This window comes from Ambystoma mexicanum, chromosome 3p, assembly GCF_040938575.1.
Source record: "Ambystoma mexicanum isolate Mex_15411 chromosome 3p, UKY_AmexF1_1, whole genome shotgun sequence".
NCBI lineage: Eukaryota > Metazoa > Chordata > Amphibia > Caudata > Ambystomatidae > Ambystoma > Ambystoma mexicanum.
The window spans coordinates 18778410-18786486 of NC_090925.1; positions in this window are offsets into that span (position 1 = coordinate 18778410).

Consider the following 8077-nt stretch of genomic DNA (forward strand, 5'->3'; position numbering starts at 1 on the left):
TTAGTATTACGCAGCATGGGGCTGTAGTTTCGTTTTTAGCCTTGCAGGGTTGCATTAAGAATGAGTGATATATGTTTCGCCCACTATGCTAGATAAAGAATCTGGGCTTATTTTCATTTTTGTGTGATCTGCCTATGCTTTTTAGCACAGAACATAAGGAGTAATGATATATGGCTTTTAAACCTGCACCTCCTACAGATGTCCCATTCCTGTAACACGCACAGTGTAGCACTGAGCTGCACTACTTAAGGGAACGACACAAATGAAGCTCCAATTATAGTGCGCTACCATCAGGGCAAACCATTGAAAGTTACAAGCTATTAGCCAGGCATTAATAGTCACTCGCCCCCTCAATTCTTCACATACACACAGCACTCCATTTCTTACTCACCAAGAGTCCATTATCACTAGTCAATGGCTACTGAAAGTTTGGAGGCCTGCTAACATATTTTTTGACTGATGTCATATACTTGTAAGAATAAGACCTTATCCAATGGTGTGATTTGTTTCTAATTTCGGCCAGAACCAAGAAGCATTTGATAGTTTCCTGGTACCGACAAGCACGGTGGTCTATCACACATTTCCTCAAGCAGACTTCCTGACACACATGCCGCAGTTGAAAGCGTTCACTTACTTGTTACACTCGCACCATGATTGCTAGCAAACGCTATTTGTTTGGCCAGGTGATGCCATCACCCCCCACTCTGAAGATTATTCTACCAATGCTGATGCTAGGCAACTACATGAATTGCCAAGTGCCCGCATCCGAAGCCAGGTATTCCACTAATTCCCATCATCTAGCGGGCATGCCAATGGAACGTAAGCAGCCTTAGATATTGCACTCATATCATATGCTGAAGTCAGCAAATCATATTCCAGGTGGTGCCATCAAATGCCAGCTTCTCAGATCATATAGCTGGTATCATCATCAAGTGATCAGCATGTGCTCAGCCTTTCCATTAAAGGGTAAGTATTTGCCCCATTTGCCAACCATTGTCAGCACATACCCAGTCACTCACACCACACACAGGGTATTGCCAAATGCTAAGTGCTCTTATCCTATCCCAGGTAGGCAGTGATACCCCACCACTCAAAACTAAAACACCACAGAAGCAAAGCTCTTCCTTATGCTTTGGGAGATGCTGTCAACAGGAGATAGAAGCAACTTGTATTTATTTATTGTTTGCTTGTAAAGCGCTTATACAATAAGAATATACTGTTTCAAAGCACCCGCAGGGCAGGGAGGGAGAGTGGGAAGTACATTAGAACACAATATTTAAGAGCAGAGGGGGAGGATGGAGGGGGATGAACTTACTATGCCTTGTGAGTATTCAGAACAGGTGTCTGTGGCAAGAAAACTGAGACAAGTAGACCAAACTCAGGCTTGCCTGAAGTGCTGGCCTGACAGACTAGTGTGCACCATTTTGTGGGCCAGCGCGAGGGAGTTTTGCGACTTGGTGCACCTGGCGGGCCACATCTGGTAGTTTTGGTCATAATGCTGGCCCAATGCTATTTGAAAACCTTCATTCACCACACATTTTTCAGAAAAGAATAGACCCACATCCAAGCACTAGTTTGTTGCAATAAATCACAATTTGTGTTTACAGGCCATATTTTTGGTACCTGGTACTTTTTTTGCCACAGTCCTATCCACGGAGGGACAGGGAAATAAATCTGCTTTACACATGAAAATGCATGAGAAGCCAGTGGGGTGGTGTTTGCACCCCTTGAACTCATTTGGTCAATAATTGCCTTTTTTAGCATACCAATAAAGTGCTTTGTAGATGCATTTAACAGGCAATCCCAGCGCGGGACGTTTGGATGAGTTGGACACGGTGCACCCACTGAATGCAGCTTTAACAATTCATGCGTGATCCCACGGAAGTACTGCACTGGTAGCCACGGTCCTAACGGCCGGCTCCTGTTCTTGGTACATGCTCCAGCCCTGCACAGTGTAATACTGAGGTGAAGAGAGAGGGGCCAGGCTGTGTCTTGGGCAGGTCCTTTTTTTGGAACGGGCGGGCGGTGATGTGTATGTGGTGGCATCTTTTCTGCACTAGGGCAATTTTTGCCCAGGTGCTCATACCACACCAAATTGCACGTGTTATGGTGCAATATTTTTTAATATGTCCCTGTGTTTTTTAAAAATAGGGCAAACGTTGCCCTTGTGCTAATACCGTGCAATTTCTGCACTTGCACTGGTGTACAGTTTCTGTCCTCTGGACCCTGGCAGGCAGTGTAGCACTGGCACAGGCGAAGCCTTCCCAGTTGTAATGAAAAATAACCCCTGCCTTTCCCTCGCCTCGCTTCTCATTGTTGGCGGGATAAATGACATTATATGTCCCCACTTAAAATTGTTGGGGGGATTTGTCCCCTCTGTCCCCCCCGTTTCCTATGCCCATGGTGGTAGGGCCTAGGGTGTGAAGAATGCCTTGTTGAATGGTATCTTCCGTGCATAGGTCACGTGACCCAGCGATCTGAAGAGCGGGGTGGCATGGAGTTTACTGAGGTCTTACTGGAGTTGCAACCTCAGCACTGGCTGCAACAGTGAGCTTTGAGCCCTTGGAACTTGCATCTGTTACTGGGTGGGATTACACCAGAATCATTCTGAGTCCAAATAACCAGACAAACTCAAGAAGATGGCACGTTGCTTTTTCATTAGCAATGATCTAAAACAGGGAGCTAAAACGAACATCAACGGACGTCTGCTCGTTCTCTCAGCAATTTCCGCACAAAATACACTTATTCATTTTGTGTATCATACTGACGTCACCCTACGTGGCAATAGTAAAAAACCTATCAGGGGTCAGGATTGGTTAAGGGAAACATCTAGTTATGCCATCATATAGGAGCTGGGATTGTTATTGGCTGTCCTTTATCAGGCAGACAACTTATGCCTACCTTGTCATACGTGTCATTTAAGGAAAATCAGTTACTTTGTTTCATTGGTTTCTCAAGCTATAAGGTCCTTCTTTATATGGACTATTACAATTGTTTGGCACGTGTGTGCCATGTCTGGAACATTCATTTCATTTAGCAGCACATACGCCCAGACCCAGGTGCAAGGAGATAGGACAGGAAGCTAACTCGCCAGCCAATTAGACCAGCATCTCCCATCACCCATGACTTCTGCCATGAAATTTGCTTTGTACTTGGTCTTGCAGAGTATTCTTGTCCTGGGAATGAAACGGGAGTGAGGGCCCTCGCTATCGTTTCTGGAACTCCAAGTTCAAGCCCTATTTTCAGCCTCAAATCACGTGACACGAGACCACGATTCTGTTAATTCTGCAAGCTTTTAAATGTTTTGATTAAATAAAACTTGACATCTCCTGTGTCGTTTCTTGCACCTTAACATGAGAGGATTCGTCCTCCGCACACATGTTCTCGTCAGCGTAGATAGCTGACCTCGACTACTCAGTTCTTGACTTCAGGCCAGACAGCCTCCCAACGCAGATCCATCAACCCGCTATTCTACTGTGACACAGCTTTTGGTTTTCTCTCCATGGTTCTTTGGCTTACTTATTTCATGATACCAATGTCCAGTTTCTGTACAATGGCGGCGCCGCCTGCATTCTATTTACTACTTGTAGCTAGCCTACACGATGACATGATCTATCTCGCGTGTCAGCGTCTGTACATTCTTCATGCTTCTCTTTTCTTAGGCCTTTTCTAACGTGCACCTTTCTTTATACTTTTAAGGTTCACCTAATTCTTTATTTGGTTATTTCTTCTCTGGGATCCATTGTCTCCATTCAATACGCCAGGACCTCCTGCACACTTTCTTGTGACGTTATCAGTCCGTCTTCTTAGTTTGTTCTCATATCTCTTCCGGGATCTCTTCCTGCAGGCCGCCATTACCTCGTGGATACATTCGATACGGTTGTCTCCGTGGATACTTTCTTCCAAACACTCACTGCGGTATTGGCAAGACTGATGGTGTCAGACAGGGCACGGTCTCATGTCTCCAATACAAGGGAGGTAGGGAGGCGGGATGTCCTGCAGAGGTAAACATCTGTTCCTCTAGAACAGCATTTAATGATGATTTTCCCCGAAAAGTGTCACCACTAATCTAATATTAAGTACATGAGAATGAACTGCCTTTACCACTGTAAAGACTGGTAGGGGGTGTCTGTACTTCTTCTCTCTATATGGTAGAGGAGAGGCACAGAGGACCCCAGCCAAGATTCTCTATTTGGTAGCAATGGACGAGCAATCAAGGCCTAGCTTCTCAGGAGGTGATGCGGGCTGGTTCTTAAGTACAGTGTAGTCCCCGAACCCCCACAAAGGAATGTCCACACACTGTATTACTGAAAACACAGTCTTTATATAATTAATATTCAAAGGTATGTACACGATCACAATAACGCACTTTGTACTCGGAAGTCAATAATGATAAATATATACAATTCTAAAGTGGTACCACCAATGTTATCAAATCTCATTAAAGTGCATCAACTGTACGGTTAAAATGTCACACAGATCAATAATGAGGAAACCAGCAATAGAGATAGGCAGGAACGTAAGATGGTTGAAACAATCGGCAGAATGCTGACCCCTACCACTAGGCACAGTTCTGTGTGGAGATCCCCCCACCTGGGCAGTCTGTAAATAAAGATATATAGCACAAGCCCAGTCCATGTAATGTTCAATAGTCTTATTTCCTCCTATTAAGTTTTTACCCCCCCAATGTACCTGGTGGAGTAGAGTTCTCCGACCGATCCTTCTTGAGTGACTCCCTTTAAAGCAGGAGCCACGGATCATCGAGGAACTCGGCGTTGGGTGTCGGGGAATCAACGGCCCTTCTTGAGTGCCCTCCCTTTAAGGCAGGAGTCACGGGTCATCGAAAGTCCGACGGTGAACAGGTTGAACTATGGCGGTGAAGTGGCAGCTTCGTTCCTAGCGGTGCTCGTCGACGACAGAGCGTTGGCGTCCTGCAAGGAAGAGGTGTGCGGGGCACCTCGGTGATGATACTTATGGACCGCAAAGAGATGATGAAGAACTGTGGCCCAGCAAGGGCGTCGAGTCGTCGGCGTCTCTTTGGTCTTTAGGTGGCGGGAAACCCACCGGCGGATGCTCCTCGGCGCGTCAACGGTCGGGCCTTCCCCAGCGGGATAAAACGGTCGATGATGCAGACGAGAGCGTCCGGTGATCAAATGAAGTTCTTAGGCAAACAGGAGCACGGCGGCTCCGGTCGGCGATGGCGGTCGTCGACAGTGGCAGACAACAGTCCGAGTGCTTCTCTTTGAGATTCCGTGGCAGTCCCCGTCTCGGGTCGGCAGCCTGTCGAAGGTCTGTCTACCAGGGAGCCTTGGCAAAGGTCAGCTGTGCACGATGGTCCCTCGTAGCTCGGGAAGAGGGCGCCTTACCAGGTCCTCTCTGGGTCAGTCCTTGGAGGCACAGCAGCTTTCAGATTGTGAAGGAGAGCAACAGCAATTCTTCTCCTCCAGCAGGGCTTCAAGGTCAAGCTTCAGTTACTCCAGTTACTCGTCGTAGTGGACTTCAGCTTCTGAACACGATTCCTAGCAGTGAGAGGTCCCCAGATATACTGTTGATCTCCCATTCATTTCGCTGTGTCACACTCAAGCATCCAATCACGACTAAGGGCATTCATGCAGGCAGGCAGCCAATCAGGCGCACCAGGTATTCAGGCCATTCACTTTTCGCCAGACACTCACAACAAGTTATGTGTATTGGGACAAGTACCGAGCCATTCAACACTCCAAGCTGCATTAATACCGGTTTTGGGCAGGGCTGTCTCAGTCATTGTGTCAACCACCAGATACTAGACATCCACAACACAGAATGCATATTCGTCACACACTCTATTCATCCAGGTCCCACCCACAGGAGTTACCCACAACATACATCACCGGGAAGGCTCCAGCTAGTCTGGCCGGGCCTTCACAACAACACCATATGGCACTTCCACCCAACAGCCAGTCAGGGGGAAGGGACAGAGTCAGGGCTTCCCAGGACTTTGGGAAAACAAGGTAATGGGTAATAGAAAGCAAGAGGCCGCAGGGGCCATTTTGTTTTCCATCAGGAATCACTGGATCCCAATGGCAGGACCGGGGTATCCCAAAATGGAGGATACTCCGCGCACCTGTCAAATTCAGCATGGAGTTGCCACCAGCCCATACCCTGCTCTGCGGGCCACCCACAGGTGCCCAACAACATACACTAGGGGCACAGGGTTGCACCCCCACCCATGGGTGCCATAAGGGTATCCCACGGGTCCATTCCCCAAACCAAAAGAGAGAGAGCTGCACCGCCAGGAGTCCCACATGGACTCCTGCGCGGAAAACTCGACAGAACACACAATAAGCAGTAAAGGACAAGGATACGGAGGCCCTGTCCCTCCGATGTATTTCCAGCATCACAGTCGCCCCCCCCCCCAGACTGAGGTGGAAGGTGCCTAATATCCCACGGGATAGACACCCTCATCCAGACGGTCAACATACCTTCTGGAAAGGCCATCTGCATTATCGTGACTCTTCCCTGGTCTATGCTCTATGGTGAAGTCTAGCCCTTGCAGGCTAATGGACCACCTGAGCAGTTTCGGGTTCTCACCCTTCATCTGCATAAGCCACTTCAGGGGCTTATGATCTGTTTGGACCTTGAAGGTAGACCCCGTAAGGTAGGGCCTAAAACGCCTAAGGCTCCAAACTATACTAAAACATTCCTTTCCATCAGTAGCCCACCTAAGTTCTCTACCCTTGAGTTGTCTGCTGATGAATATGATAGGATGTTATCTCCCTTTGTCATCTAACTGGGACAAAACAGCTCTAATTCCGGTGTCGCAGGCATCTGTCTGGACGATAAAGGGTCGGCTGTAGTCAGGCGCACACAACACAGGTGCCCTACACAGACTTTCTTTCAAGCCATCAAAGGCCCTCTGACAGTCTTCAGTCCAATTAACCTTCCTAGGTTGTTTGGGTGAAGTCAGAGCTGTCAGTGGTGCAGCTATGGTTCCATAGTCCGCCATGAAATTGCGATAATACCCAGTGAGGCCCAAAAAGGCTCTCACCTGGGTTTGAGTAGTGGGAGTCTCCCAGTCCTGTGCATCCTGTACCTTACTGGGGAGAGGTTGGATTTGACCCCCTCCTACCTCATGACCAAGATACGTGACTTTCCCCTGAGCTATCTGGCACTTGGTGGCCTTGATAGTGAGGTTAGCCCTTTTCAAGGCCTGCAAGACCCTACCCAGATGTGTCTAGTGCTCTTCCCAAGGGGAACTGTAGACCGCAATGTCGTCTAAATAAGCCACACAAAAGGCTTCCAGCCCACTGAGAGCATGATTGATCAATCTCTGGAAGGTGGCAGGGGCATTCTTCAACCCAAAAGGCATGACCCTAAACTGGTAGAGTCCCTCTGGTGTTGAGAACACCGTCTTTTCCTTGGCATGGTCCGTCAGAGCTATTTGCCAATAGCCTGAGGTGAGGTCAAAGGTGCTCACAAATTTGGCAGCACCGATGGTGTCCATGAGCTCATCAGCCCTGGGCAATGGGTACGTGTCAGTTTTGGTGACGGCATTGACTCCTCGGTAGTCCACACAGAACCTCCAATCCTTGGTACCTGCCTGGGAACTTGCCTTGGGGACAAGGACCACGGGACTGGACCAGGGACTGGTTGAGGGTTCAATAACACCCAGATCCAACATCTTGGCGACCTCAGCCTGGATGTGGTTCTTAACCGTATCTGACATTCGGTAGCTCCTGCTCTTGACAGGCACACTGTCACCATTGTCAATTTCGTCCTTACACCACGGTGTAAGGCCTGGCGTCAGCGAAAACAGAGAGGCATACTGCTGTAGCAAAGTCCGGCAGGCCCTCTGCTGCTCGGTTGTCAAATCTGGAGAGAGCTGCACTCCCTCTACTGAGCCATCCTGAGGGTTGCTATGCAGCAAATCAGGAAGGGGCTCACTCTCATCCTCTTCTTGCTCTGAAGCCAGCAAGAGACATGAGACTTCGGCTCGCCTGTGGAAAGGCTTGAGCCTATTAACATGGAATACCTGAGGGGCTACCCCAGGGATTCCCATGTCAACCAGGTACTTGACCTCGCCCATCTTGGAGATTAT